We start from the raw sequence: 15,128 nt of genomic DNA on the forward strand, positions 1-15,128 counted from the left end.
TCAAATATGTGTATTTTTCCAGCTATTCCCTTTGAATCTTCAAACAGAAATGTATCATAAATCTTTTGAATCCCATTCTCTTGCATACCACAAAAACATGGAATCACTTAGTTTTTTGTTTTAGTAATGTTCACCATTACTACCATACAGATTTTCCTCTAGTCTCCCTGTTGTACCTTATGAAATGAAATTCGTAGATAGTGGAAAAACAGTGGACACAACAGGGCTTTGGGAACTGGAAACAGAACAAAGAATCTGTGATATATTACGTGATTGCTGCCTTGCATTTTGCTTGCTATAGGTAAAAGCCTCCAGTGACAAGGAAGAGAATAAATAGCTCTTCCTTTAACTGCAGCTTTGGAAAGCAGTGTAAAGCAGGTCTGATATGAAAGGCACAACAGTGCTTTCAATTATTTTTTCATAAATGCAGAGAGCTACTGATTTTTTTTCTGATATGAGTAATGTATTTTATTACTTTTTCATCTGCTTGTGTCTTTGTTATGTGTTTGTGTCTTGTTTTTATAGCTGTGTCTTACTTTGAGTTTATAAATGTCTTTGTTCAAGGGCTGTCTTTTTACATTGCATTTCTAAACTAACAATCCCCGTGATGGGCTCCTAAGAATTTTGACAATACTAAGATGATGTAACACTTGTGTTGTATTAAAGATCTTGCTGCTGCCATCAGGACTGTAATCTGACTGCAATGGAGACTAAATAAGAAGACAGAAAGGTACTTTTTACTCAGAAAAAATGTGAAAGAACACCTTAATGAAAGCAGGACAACAAACTAGAACACAACCACAACAAAATAACATGACCACAATGATCCAGGAAAGAGTTCACTATCCCCTGAGGGATGGGGCTTTCTTGTTGCTTCAGCATTTGTTTGTGTCTGTTGGAGAAGGTAAAAGTACATACAAAACCTGTATAATGTTATATTATTATATTGCTTTTGAGGCTGAAAAGTCAAGCCCTCAATGGATGGGAAATGAGGCAAGCTTAATTTGGCTTTTTGTGATTATGGTTTCTAATTCCATCAGCAATCTCATCATTACATACTGTGTTTTTTCATGGCACATCTGCCTGATTGAGTGCTCACTTTTTAAATAGCTTTTCAGTATTTTGTTTACTCATGTGGCTCCTGTGCCTTACCTCTTGCATTTTTCAAAACCTGTTCTAAAAAGTTGTTGAACTTTTACTGAAACTTCTCATGCAGTTTGTATTAGCATCCCACCACTACAAAAATATAAATGAAGGTATTTTCAGAGCACCTCTGTAAGATAAGGCAGTACTAGTGCATCCAATTTATATCTGGGGGACAGAGGAACAAAAGAAATAAAAAAGCCCTGCTCTCACTTGTTCTGTGTGGCCAATGGAAGACTTTTTTCAGTGCATTTAGCACACTGCACATTCAAATCACAGCTCTCAAAGACATGAAAGGCCGTGGTGCAAAACACTTATCAGTTCAGGCTCAAGTGAGAGACCAGAAAATGAGTAGATGTAATTGCCACACATGAACAGTTTGGCTCTAGCCACTTGCCTGGCATTGTTGGCAATATCATGGAGAGAGGCAGGTAGAACAGAACTCTGCAGAAGCTTTAAAGGGAGGCCAGTGTTCTCCTGCCCCCTCCATACAGAGCTTCTGACCCGTGGGCCTGGGGACTGGGCACCTTTCAGAGCACAGCTGGGGCTCATTTTCACAACATGCCCTTCCATGACACTGAGCCCTGATTCCTGTTGCAGTTTTTTGATGGCTTATTTGGTTTTGAATCAGAAATAGGAGCAGAATATCCCATAATCCCATAATCAGACTAGTGTCTCCATGGTTTGCCTTCGTGTTGGCAGCAATTGCAGCTACTTCTCAGAACTCTGCAGCTTGAAGCTGGTGAGGCAACTCCCAGTCATGGCAGGTCCTCATTCTTGATGAAGTGATGAGAGCCTTTGCTGAGGAGTCTTACACATATTCTCTGAGAGCATGTGAATGTTGAGACATGAATTTTTAATTCCATTCCAGGCATAGTTCTTGCTGTTTCTCCTTAACATCAATCCTTTCTGCTCCATGTTTCCAGCATTTCTTCACTAGAGTACTTTACAGCTCAGCCTCCAATATGCTTTCCTGCATTTCTCACATCAGTAATCCTTTAGAAACATCCCCACTTTCTCCTCTCCTAAACTTTGTGCTGTTCTGCTCCTTTGGTCCTCACTCTGAAAATATCTACTCACTGGCTTTGAGCCATCTTTTTCTTCCACAGGAAAGATGAGGGGAGACTCATTGTGAGGGTGTGTGGGGATAGGGGTAATGTCTTTAAATGAAAAAGAGTGGACTCAGATTAAATATAAGGAAGAATTCTTTACTGTGAGGGTAATTAGGCACTGGCCCAGGTTGCCCACAGAAGTGGATGCTGCATCCCTAGGAGTGTTCAAGGTCAATTGGATGGGGCTTTGAGCAACTTAGTCCAGTGGAAGTTGTCCCTTCCTTGGCAGAGGTGTTGGAGCTGCATGATCCTTATTGTGTCTCCCAATCCTTTTTTTATGGTTCAGTGATTCTGCTCATCATCTTAAACTTATCTTCTCATCTACTGTTCTTGGGTTTTCTCTTGGTCCAGCTTCCATCTCTAGAATCTGCTTATCTTTTCAGATTGTCTCAGTCTCACCCTCTTCTTGGGGAACACTACATTTCAGTCTCTGGCCTGCAACATGCACAGAATAAACAATGCCTGTTGAGGTCTTATGTTGCAAACACTAAGAATTTTCTGTTGAGATGTGCAAATGACAATTTTTTTAGGGGTTATATCTTATTTGGAAAAGAACATATATTGGTAAGTAAAAAAGGAATCATGCTCTGAAGAAAACTGCATGTCCTGATAAGCTGCATATCCTGCTCTGTACTATGGGGATAGGGCAAAGTGTGGGAAATTTGTTTAAATTTTTTAATAATTGCAATAATTTTGGCCCATGTCCATGTCAACCCTATCCCAAATCTTGGAAACATTTCATGAATTTTTGCTGACAGTAACTATGTAAACCAAGAAAATAATATCTTCATCCAGATGTCTGGCACACACAATTCCAGCTGGAATAGCTGTAAACTTGATTAAGTTCTCATCTGTCTGAAAGCAAAGCCCTGTGAGGGAATGTATCTTGCAGTGTGAAACATGGGTGATGCAGAAACAGCCCTATCAGAAGCCATGGAGAGTGGCAGGGTGGGTGTGAGCCTGTAGGACCACAGGAGCAGAAGATGAAGTTTCAGCAGAGTTATTACAGAACACAGAAAAGAATGGGAATGAGAAGAACTGTGAGGAAGAAGACGAGCAAGACTGGAGCAATGAGGAAAGCGCAGGACAGACAGAGCGGGAAGAAAGCAGTGTTCAACCAACACACCACTTCACAATCCTCACAGAACTCCCTCCTCCACTTGTCCCACTGAATCACCCCATTGCCCAGGTAATTCCATCATGAGATTGGCTTGGCCATCCCCACTTTGTTGCCATTGTTTTAGTAGTGTGTTTATTGCTATAATCTAGTAATTTATAGGAGGAGATCGTTGCTGTTTCATGGGAGTTCTTTTGCTCCTGAGCCCTTGTCTACCTGCTGAGGTGATGGACCTGTGCTTGTGGACATCCCTGAGCAGGCACACAGTGCTTCCCCAAGAGGCACCATGCCCAAGAGCAGACTGGGAGGAGACTTGGCCCATCTCACAGAAGCTCAGAGACACATCCCCGCTCATGCTGTGATTTCTCTCACCATGGAACAATGGGAGTGAGCAGGAGTGGGATGACCCATTTGTTTGGTTGCCATGACAACATGTTACCCAGTACAGAACGCTGCTCTGAGCAGCCTTGCTGCTTGGCTGCTGTGGGATGATGATACTCTAAAAAAATAACATAGGAGAGTTGGCCATTATCATTTCCCTGCACTGCATTGACCTCTGCAAGATGAAAGGTGCAGCGCATTTGAAGTGACAGAGGTCTGCTCTCAGAATTGAGCATTTGTTTGAAAAGGAGGTTATGCATTTTTGCTAAAGAGGATTGACATGGGATTTTTATTTTTTTTTATTCCAAGGGGGGTCATTTAATTTCTAATGCTGCAAATAAAACACCTAAGGAAACAACAGTTTCTTGTAGATGGGACAGAGCTGTATTCACATTGCAGCAGGAAGAAGAATACTTTCTCTGGAGTGGAAGCTGCTGAGATCTATAAGTGGATAGACACTGGAAACCTGTGTAGATATGCCCGAGATCTGGTTTAGAATGGTGGATAAAGATTGTTCTGTATTTAACACAGATGAAATAAGCAGCTCTTGCTCTCCCTACCATGAGCAACTAACTCAGCTGGTGTAGAAAGGAAAAATACTTCACCACCAGTTTATCACCCAGAGACAACTTTCTTGAAAGAAATACTGTTTTCTGAAATACAAATCACATAAGATATATGCCTTTAAGGGTTTTACTGAGTCTTTGAGGCATTTCCATATGCCTTACTGAATGTTGTAGCTTTCTACAAGACGAAGATGACTTTCATCTTTAATTTTGTACTTTGTTATAAAGGGATTATGATATTATTATTATTACTATGATTATTATTAAGAATGAGAATAGTACTCTGTATTGCTGTAGAACTTAGGTATTCTAAACAAGAGTCTTGTACCAGGCTCTGTATGTTTTTATTTAAACAACTATAATAATTATTTTCAAAATGTATGTCAGTGAGCAAGTATAACATGTATCCCTCTAGATCAGATGTAATTTTTTGCTATTATTCAGGAGATTTGGGAATACAGATTTGTTCCTGTCACAGGGAGGGAGAGATGTGCTTTGCAAATCTCTATTCCCTTGACAAGAGCAGCTCTTAGCAACAGGTGATTTCCCTGTGTAACATTCCTGGATCTCTCCTCCCTCTGTTCATTTGCTGTTATCAGGTTTGGCTCTCCTTGGAATTTTGGTTCAAATCAGTTCAAAAACAATGTCAAAGCAAAGTGTTGCATACACACACACGTAAGAGATGAAACAATGAGGAATTACATTTGGGGTTCTCCTTAGTCTACATGAATATTTTTACTCACCGATTTGATTTGTTTTTCAAGAATGAAGAGCTTCTCTCCCTTTTAATGGAATCTGTTCAGAAGGAATTTTCTAATTTGTATATCACTGTAAATGGGGTTTACCAAACATAAATGTTGTGAAAAAATAAATTTAAAAAGAGGAATAACTTTCTTTAATATGATAGTTGGTTTTCTAGCCAACAGAAAGGGGAATAAATGACATATTTGGATGTCAACAAAGCAGTGTGTCCTGCTTTAGGAATGGTATTCTACAATTTAGTAGTCCTACTAAAAACATGCTGCTCCTCCCCTCCCACTCCAATTGAAAGCACAAAAGGCAAAGATCATAGGTTCAGACAAGAACAATTTACTGGAAACAGCAATGAGATAAGAAAAGGAGCAGCAACAGCAACAATAGTAATAACAGAAGGTATAAATCAAAGAAACATCTTACACAGAATGCTCTCAGCAATTCCAATCAGCTCTTCCATGACATTGGAAGGAGGACCCTTCCAATGGCACATGAAGGAGGACCCAGAACAATGGCACATGAGGATTTAGTAAAGTGCAAAAGTTGGAAATTAAAGTGCAGGAACTTTAATTGATGAGAAGTCAGTTAGAGGAGGGATGGCAATTGGAAAAGTAGAAAGGGAAAGTATCTGGCTGGACAAGGGAGATTACTGGTGTTGTTCTTGGGTATATTTCCAGGTTACCTTGTGTAATATTTTTAGTAATGATCTTGGCACAAAAATTAGAAATGTGATGAGGAAACCCCTCCTATTGCAATTGGACAAGATCAGATCTCCTTAAAATAACACAGGGGAAGCAAGTAGATTAATAGGAGGTGAAATGAGATGGGGTCAAATTAAATGGCACGTAAGTTTATTCACTTGAGTACTGGCATTTTAAAAGTCAGGAGCTCATCCATGGGAAGTGACTGAGGGGAAAGACCAGACCACACTCCAATAGTGGCTCCGTTATTGCTGTTGCCAGAGACACATGGGTGAGCAAAGCAACCCATGAATGGGCACTGCAAATCTTCTTAATCTGAGGTGTCCCCAAAACACAATCACTTGTTTGCAGATGGTGACCCAGAGAAGTGATTGATGTGTGGTTCGGAGGGAGGGAAATGGCAAGACCTGGGGAGCAACCAGCATGATCAGAAGAGAGAGCTGAACTCAACCCAAACTGAGAGCAGCTGCTGTCTGTAAATGTATCACTGAGGACAGAGCAGTTACCTGTGCAGAGGATAAAGCTGGCACCAAATCAGATTGGTTTGAACTGGTCGTTAATTAAATTTGGCTGGAAATTTGGAGATTGTTTACAAAAGAGTATCAAATAACCTTTTAGAAGGAATATCAAGGGCAACTAAAACACATATCATGAATGGGGTAAAACCACTGTTTTGAAATTGTTACTGTTTGGCCTCTATACCTACCATATGATTTGTCTTATAACACTTTCTCCTGTTAGCCTTGTCAGGTGAAGAATGTTTGACTCCTAGTGCATATCCTGCAATTCAAGGAAACGTTATGTGCTTCCATTTTAAGACTTGCTTCTTTCTTGTTACTCTGGCAATTATCAAGTGCCTATACTAGCAGTTTCCAAGGATTTAGAAGTAGAAAATCTCTCTCACTCTTTCCTTTTTAAGACTGTTGTAGAAAACAATTAATTAATTTGTTTATATCTAAGTGTAAGGATGAGTGAGGACGGCTTGTTTATGTATAAACAAATGACTGAAGGGAAACTAAATAATTTTAAATGAATGCTACATTTGGAAAACTTTTTGAGACTTGTGGTTAATTTTGTTACCACGAACTGCTTCTAAAATGTCATCTCATTTGAGCTCACACATTCACAAGCCTCCACATCTTAACAGTTTCCTGGGAGAGCAGTCTTGAGAGGTCGCTGCAGAACAGAGATGAACCATTGGATTTCCGGTTTTTCCTTGCAAAGGGCTGCCCCCCTTTGCCCCTTGGAATCCAGATTAGAGATACTGTCTCAGGGGTGAATGCAGTCTGGAACTCGTCTCCTGTTAGTAATGGAATTCATCCTTTGGTATTTGCCTCCTTCATGCACTAGGCTTTCACTCCTATGGATGTGAAGTGCTTTTGGTGTACTCTTTTAAAGCAGTTCTACCTTAAACTGTTACATGCTGCATGGATATCAAGAACAAACTGGACAGCAGAGTTTGATTTCCTGTGTGGTTTCTTCAGATGAAAGTCCAGGCTTACACACAAACAGCTCAGTAACAGATGTCCTCTCTTGAGATTCAGGCTGGTGGGTGTAAGAATCAATGACAAAAAAATGTACAATATCTGAAAAAGAACAGGTACTCAAGAGCACCAAATAAATGTTTATTTGCAAATTTGAAAACAAAATCCAATGATTAATTAAATTGTTTTGTCAGAGTCATGCTGGAAGCATTCTTTATTTACTAGGAACTCCTGAAAATAAACACATTCCGGAAGTGCCTTAGAAAAATTTTTTTCCTTCTGATCTGTGCAGATGGTAGACCCCCAATGAGTCCTGCCTGAGAGAAGTGGAAAATCAAATTAGATTCTTTAACAGGATGTAGAAGAACAGCATTATGAAGAGACCTTACATTGGTCAGTTCTCCAAGAAAGCTTTGCCTGGGCTTCCTGGAGTGATGTCTCAAAGACTGAAATGTGTCAAAACTCAAATAAATGAGATTTTAATGTAACATGGACTAAACCAGTTGCTTTAAAGTAGAGGAACCTGGAAATGACTGGGTAGGAAATAATGTAGATATTTACACCCTTTGTATGTCTAGAAACAAAGAAGAAACAGCAAGGACACTGAAGAAGCAACTAGCAAAAGTAATCAAAACTATTGATAAGTATTTATTAACACTCATGAGAAACAAAGGGTCTGCCAGAAAGTTTGTCAGGTCCACTCATGAACAGGATATTAAAAAAATGTTCAGAAAACATAAAGCAATTTCAGAGGTGGCAGAAGCTTTTCTGCATCACTGTTCGTGGCAGAAGAAAGGAGGGATATTCCTATTGCAAAATCATTCTTTGTGAGGGACTCATCAAGTGAAGTGATTCTGAAGGGGATGCTGGAGCTGACTGAAAAAATTAACAGTCACACATCCCCAGGACCAGGGTGTATTCACCCATAGGATTCAAAGGAAATCAAGGATGAAATAGCTGAATTACTAATCATGGTGTCTGCCCTTTTACTTAAATTGCATCTATATCTGAGGACTCAGGGGTGACATGAAATCTGTTTTTAAAGAAGAGAAATGAAGAGAAAATTAGTAGAAACTATAATAAAGAGTGGAATTAATGGCTATGTGATACATTGGATTTAATTGGCAAGAGTCAACCTTGCTTCTTTTTGTGAAGAAGTCGCTATGGGGTTTTTCAGAATGCTTTTGGTAGTCTTTCAATTTTCCTGCAACTTTGCATGTGTGATGTAGGAGACAGAGCAGGGAGCAAAATGAACCATTGCCTTACCATGGCTGTGATAATGTTCTTCTGATGTAGCCATCATGACCTGCCCAGTCCATCCTTGCAAGTACATGATTGCTCCTATAGTTGGTTTCCAACAAAACAGAAAATTCCTGAATTGCAACAAACACAAAGCAATCCCTTCTGGTCCTGGGGTGTTTATTACTACCATCTGAGAGTCCCAGATTTCCACTGCAGATTTCTCTGCTCCTCTGAGTAGTTTCTCAGTCTATGCATGAGCTGAGGGCTCCCTGCTCTGAGTCTCTCCCTCTTGTGCCACAGAAACTCCACTTCCAGCAGTAAACCTAACTCCTGACAAGCAGGAAACTTCTGCTTTCTAAGGGGCCAACCTCATCCAGTTAGTCCCTTCACAGAACATGATTTAAAACAGGAAAAAGCAGCCACAGAGGTGTTGTCCATCACAGCCATGGGCAAACGTGAGCATTTCTGCTGGCAAGCAACCTGATGGGCAGGAAAGCTTTGGAAACACCTGCCACCAAGTCACCAGTGGAAGCATCCTTCCTGGGCTCAGACTGTTGAGATATCAACTCAGCTTCATCCTGGCATAACAGATGTTGTTTGAGAAAACAGGCAAAGAGACAATGTGGATTGGTCAGGGAGATCAGAGAGGGACACTCTGCCACACTGGTCAATGACAGATGAGTGTCCTGTAGTAACCATGCTCAAATAAAAAGTTGTTATTCTTTCTAACCTACATTCAAGGCCTGGCAGCTTGAGAATTTGACATCTACAGTGGGGTGCCCTCTGTGTAGCAGGTATTGTGGTACCAAGGGATCTATCCCTCTATGTCCTTGGCAGAAATCTACCTGATTTTATCTTCCATTTATGCCTTTCTGACAACTGAAAAGTAGTCAATTTCACATGAAAGGAACTGGATTGATGTGTATTACAGTCATTTCTCAGCACTGTAATTTTTGTCATCCTTACTTCAGCTATTCTCTTGCTATCCACTGAGTATGATTGGAACATTAAGACACAGTAATTTTCATCATTCACCCCTTCAATTCACGCCAGTTTTTGCTCTTACTTCTATGAGGTGGACAATACAAATGCCTTTCATTGTTTTGCAAATTTTATTTTACAGTTTTAGTTTTGTCTATAAGTTGTTGATGATATTATTTAGATATTTCCAGATGTTTTAATCTGAACAGTGATCTAATCCATTACTGAGTTCAAAATAAAACCAGCTGAATCAGCCTGGAGATTCATAGTATCTGTTAGTATAAGCAGCAGGGTAGGCATTAGCACAGGGTGACACATACCCTCCTCTCCTTGCAGCAGTGTGTGCCTCAGATTTCATGAGGGGTATAGCTGGGCAGAACAGAATATGGGGAAAGAGATCATCAACCAGAGATGCAGTTGTACAGATCTCCCCACATGCCAGAGGACCATGTTTCTCCTGTCTGCTGTGTGAAGGTCAGAGTTGTGGCTTAAGGTATACAAGAGATAAAAATAGGTAAAAAAACATAGATGGTGTAAGCTGGTGCAATAAAAGATAACTATTTTCTCATCATTGTGCTGGGAATATTTTGGGCAGAGCCTAAAAAAATCATGCTATAGATGTTGTTAAATGTGTGCTATGACCTTTAGTACTTGATTTTGGTGTTGTTGGGTTTTTTAATATATTATGTATGTAAAAAAAACCCTGCTGCTTTCTATTATTTTTTTTTTTTTTTAGAGGCACAAAGAGACCATAGGTTTTAAGCTAGTGTAAATGATCTCCTTCAAATTTTGGAATGGGCTCATGCTCTTTGGAATTCAGTGATGGATAGCTCCACAGGAAAACATCAAGTACAAACAAGAAAAACGTAACCTTCAGCACTGAAAAATAAATAATCTGAAAAACATACAGGAAAAACTAAAGGAAATGGAGCTTGGTGAATGCAAAGGTGTAATTTATTAAAATCTTGGAGAAAGTTCAGGAGAAATAAACACTTATGCTGCTGCAGCTAGGAACTCATCAAAGGTATTCTTATTATCCTTCTGTCCTAATGAAAGATTTCACAGAGAGTGAAATGTGTTCCAGCAAGCATAATGAAAAGGATAAACGTGTAATATTTATAAATAGAAATACTCAAAGGATGTGTTTGCTCACTCTAGTGGGAAGTGATATTTCAGGAGAAAGGTTTGTATGTATCTTACAAAAGGTTTGCAGAAAGACTGAGCAGCCTCCCAGCCTTATGTCCCAGCACATGAGAGCGTTTTAGCCACAAACTGCACAGCAGGACTGGTGTCTGTAACGTTGGGGTTGGCCTTCTCTATTGATAAGGACAGTTCATGTCAAACATCTGAGTTTTTCAACTCATTTACCAGCTCTACTGCTATTTCAAAGACAAGGGCATGGATGTGTCTGGGATTTCTAGTGAAAGAAATTGGATGAGTCCAATCTACATACAGTTCCTTCACCTGTTGTTATGATAGGTGTCCTTGAAAGAACTCAGAATTACTGATTATGAGCTAAACTTACAACCTGGATTGATATTCTTCTAGGGGCATGCAGAGTTCATGAAGAACAAATGATACAAAATTCAACCTTACTCCAAAAATTAAAACAGCATCTACTAAAATATATGTCTTGGTGTTCATGTCAGTGGGCTTATGATTTAAATTCTGGACACATTTCTTTGTTAATTACCAAGAAGATGTTCTGGTGCAAATAAAGTTTTCAGTTCAAATATAAAATTGGCTTTTAAGTAGAAAGTTAACCTTGTTTTATTACTGGAAGCATTCATGTTCCAAAACCTGGGTACTTTCATTGGCTACCTTTAGAAAGAGAAGGAATCCCTTTGTACTTCCATGCTCACAATGTGGTCACGTAAAGGCAGAAGGCTAATAAAGAGCATTTTGCTAAATTTACACATCCTTGTGTGCTTGGCTATCTGCTGTGAAATATCATTTGCTTTTAGTAGGAAGCCACAGGTATTGAACTGATTGGTACAGCTTCTTTATGAGAACTCGCTGCAAGTTGGGGAACACTTTCTATTTCACAGCAAGTCTGTCTTTTAATTTGAGTAGCTGATGCCCTGTGGCTGGAGGAAGGAATAGTGAACTTTTGATTCCAGTCAGCTTTCCTGAGGTACCCACAGAGGAGCACACAGATAAAATGGACAAAGGAAGGGAAAAGCTGTAATTGCAATGCTCTGCAGGCTGGATGGCAGCAAGCTCTGCCTCAGCTCTGCTGTAGCAGGATGCAAGCTAAGGACAATGCCACACTAAATGTCTGCTGTTCCTGCTGGTGAGAAGAGCAAGGGACCAGCTTGGCTACACCATCTCTGCTGTGAAAATCTGGTTAGGCACCATTTTTTCACCCCAGGACCAGAATGGTACCCCTGTTCTTTTCAGCCCTGACCCAGCATCTCGACTCAGCGTCATCTCAGCAGCATCACCCCCAGGTGGATCTTGGAGGCTCAAGAGAGCCACTGGAGCTCTGCTGTGAGACCTGTGCAGCCAGACAGGAGAAAGAGGAAAGGAAGATCAGTGCTGCTTTGGGGATACCTCCCTGAAGAGGCTGGCTGGGTAGGGGTGGATTTTCTTATGTGGCAGCATGTTTTTTTAAAAGGAAGAAAGCTCTTGCCTCATGGCAGCAGCTCCTGGAAGGACATCGACACTGCAATTTTGCACTTCATGCATTTCTAAATGCTAAATGCACTGCATGCTTTTCTCATTTAATGTTCTCAGTTTGTTCCTTTGCTTTCTTCCTTTCTTTCTCAGGAGGGACTAAAGACTGCCTGGGAGATGTCTTACCTTACTGTCTCTGGCAGTTTATCTGGGTTGGAAACAGGACCAAAGAGTAAACCTTGCATCCAGGGAGGTGGTCAAGGAAGGGTGAGATTCAGAGTAGTGTTGGGTTTTTTGTTCCCATGATTTTCTTCCACCTATGGAGGACTTCAAAAGACTGGTTTAGGGCAAATGGAGGCTTATTGCCAAGTACTGGTAATACTTTCCTATATTCTGTGTTGACTTGTGGGGTACTGCAAGAAGATTGTGCTCAGTGAAATTAATGTCTCTACTGGGCATGTAAAAAAACCAGATTGTCTTCCACAAAGCAACTCCAGAAATGAAGAATAAAACCACAAAACCCACAAATAGCTTATGGCTTACTCTTAAGAAAAAAAAAAAAAAAAAAAAAGAAGGGAAAAGGAGGAACCTTATGCAACACTAAAAGGTTTGAAGATGCAGAAAGCCAATTCTTGCTTCTGTCTTTTAATAAATACACAATGCTAGTGAGGATATTGGCTCTCTTTCCTGAGGAAATCCAGCATGCTCTTAACAATTCCTGTACTTTGCCAGGCAGACCTCAAAATTACATGGCTAAAAATGTAATATCCTTCTTTCCATACATGCAGATGGTACAAATAAGTAACCCTTTGACATCAGATAATTTAAAGATGGCTAAAATTTTCAAATGAACTATTTCTGGTGGAAAAGATGGGTTTTTACCAAGCAGAAATATCTGCTCTCAGAAATGTCTTATTTTTATTATAAATCTGAAAAGGGACCACAACTAGAGAAAGTTCTTGCCAAATTTTGAAAATTTTTTATTGCTTTCATGTTTGTAAATGTGTACAGAAGATCGGAATGGCCTGTAATAATTCTTCTGCCTTTTGCTAACACTGTAACATGCTTACTAAAAACTTTTTTATAATGTGATAAGACAATTTCAGTCATTCTGTAGAAATAAATTATTTTGATCCAATATTCCAACAAATAATTTGTTTCATCCAAGTATGAGAGGATATCATCATCTCACATCCTCAACAAGTAACAGTTTAGGAGAGGAGAAAATTATAACCCCTTAGTTAGATATTTTTAGACTTCTTACCATGTGCACATGATCCATGTGGAATTCCCTGTCATTTTAAAAGGCCACTTGCTTGGCCTGCTGCTGGGAGAACACCCTTAGTTACATTTCCTATTATGGTTTATTCAAGGGTTTATTTAACCCTGCTCCCTAGAACACACATGCAAGTTGTAGCCTAAAAACACCAAGCCCTTAAGGTGATATAAAGCAGTAATATCATAGCTTTTGATTAAATCTCACTGAAAAGTGTGGGCTGCTATAACCACCAGACCTTCTTCCAGAACACATGTGTGCCTCTCACTGCACACAGTGACCCGTGCAGTGGCACACAGGGATGCACAGAGCCAGGCTTGACAAGGCAGCAGCCACAGCAGGAGGAGCTGCTCCATGCCAAGGCACTGCAGCTCCAAAGCTGCTGGGGCTGCCATGAAAACTCACCAGGATTTTTGCTGTCAGTTGGCTGGAGGGTGGCCACACACCAGAGCAGCCAAGCCAGAGGGAAGGCTGCTGCAAGATCTACATTTTAGTCTAATCCTTTCCTTTGAGATTGGCCAGGAGCAGGACACTAAAAATGCCAAATGTCAGGCTTAATGCTGACTGAAAGAGGTGTCAAAAGATTATTAAAGGCAAATATTTCCCTTAGGTCCTCCTGGATGTAGAAACATCACTTTTCACATGCTTACTATTGTGGGCAGGCATCAGAGAAACAAATGACTCTATCACCATTCCTTTTCTAAAATATATACCTCAATTATTTCACTTTGAACTACCCAAATAGGAATAAAAGTAGATATAAAATAGGAATTATGCACAGCCTTATTGTATTTTTCATTATTTAATTTAGGAAATGTTTTTGTCAGTACCTATTAATTTGTCTTCTAGAAGACTTTTTGAGCAGGCAAATTAAATTGACTGTATATTAGGACACAGAAGTCACATAGCTTCATATTATGTCTTTGTGATTTTCTTAAAATAGAAAGCTTTGTAAATACATTTGATAATTAAAAAATGAAATATTAATTGCACATACCCTTAGTGGGAGATACTGAGGATGGTGAAATTGAATTACTCTCCCATGCCTAACAATTTTTTTAGCTTTGCAGAAAACCAGATGTGCTGAAATCATGTCCACACAGAGTTAGCAGACTTTCTATTATACCTCTGGATATAAAGTTTTGTGTTTAATGCAGGCATAGGATTTTGCATGTATGCAGCTTATTTCAGGATTTCCTGCTGCCCTCTCCTATGACCTGGAGCTACTTTGAGCTCTACAAGGACTAAGGGAGGAAAAGAGTCCTAGTGGGGACAACTAATGGCAGGAAGGGAGGGAATAGAATACCTGATGGACACATTTCATTCTTCCCTTAGCCTATGACCTAACATACAGTTAAGAGAAGAAAGAACATCCGTAATTCTTCAGCTGGGTTATGAATTGAGAGAAATCTGTGCCATAGTTTATACAAGGCCTGGCTGACCTTGAACATTCACACAAAGCTTCCCCAGAGTCAACTCCCACAGCTTGGATAGATAAAGACCATCTGTAAGACAGATGTGACAAAATAATATTTTAGCTGTAGTTCAAGATGCTTTTAGAGCTTCTATAGAAAATCACTCCTTCCTTCTTTCTCCTGTTAACCTGGGTTGGAAACAGGATTTGAGAGCCCAGTATGTCCTGGGAGTCACCAAGCCTAGGGTGTGGTGGGCAGGAGGAGCAGTGGGAAGCAGTGCAGAAGAATACAAGGGCAGTGCTGGAGGCTTACTGGGTTTGATGCTCACTTGCTAAACTGTA

This window comes from Fringilla coelebs (assembly GCF_963513975.1).
Source record: "Fringilla coelebs genome assembly, chromosome: 6".
In the NCBI taxonomy this organism is placed as follows: Eukaryota; Metazoa; Chordata; class Aves; order Passeriformes; family Fringillidae; genus Fringilla; species Fringilla coelebs.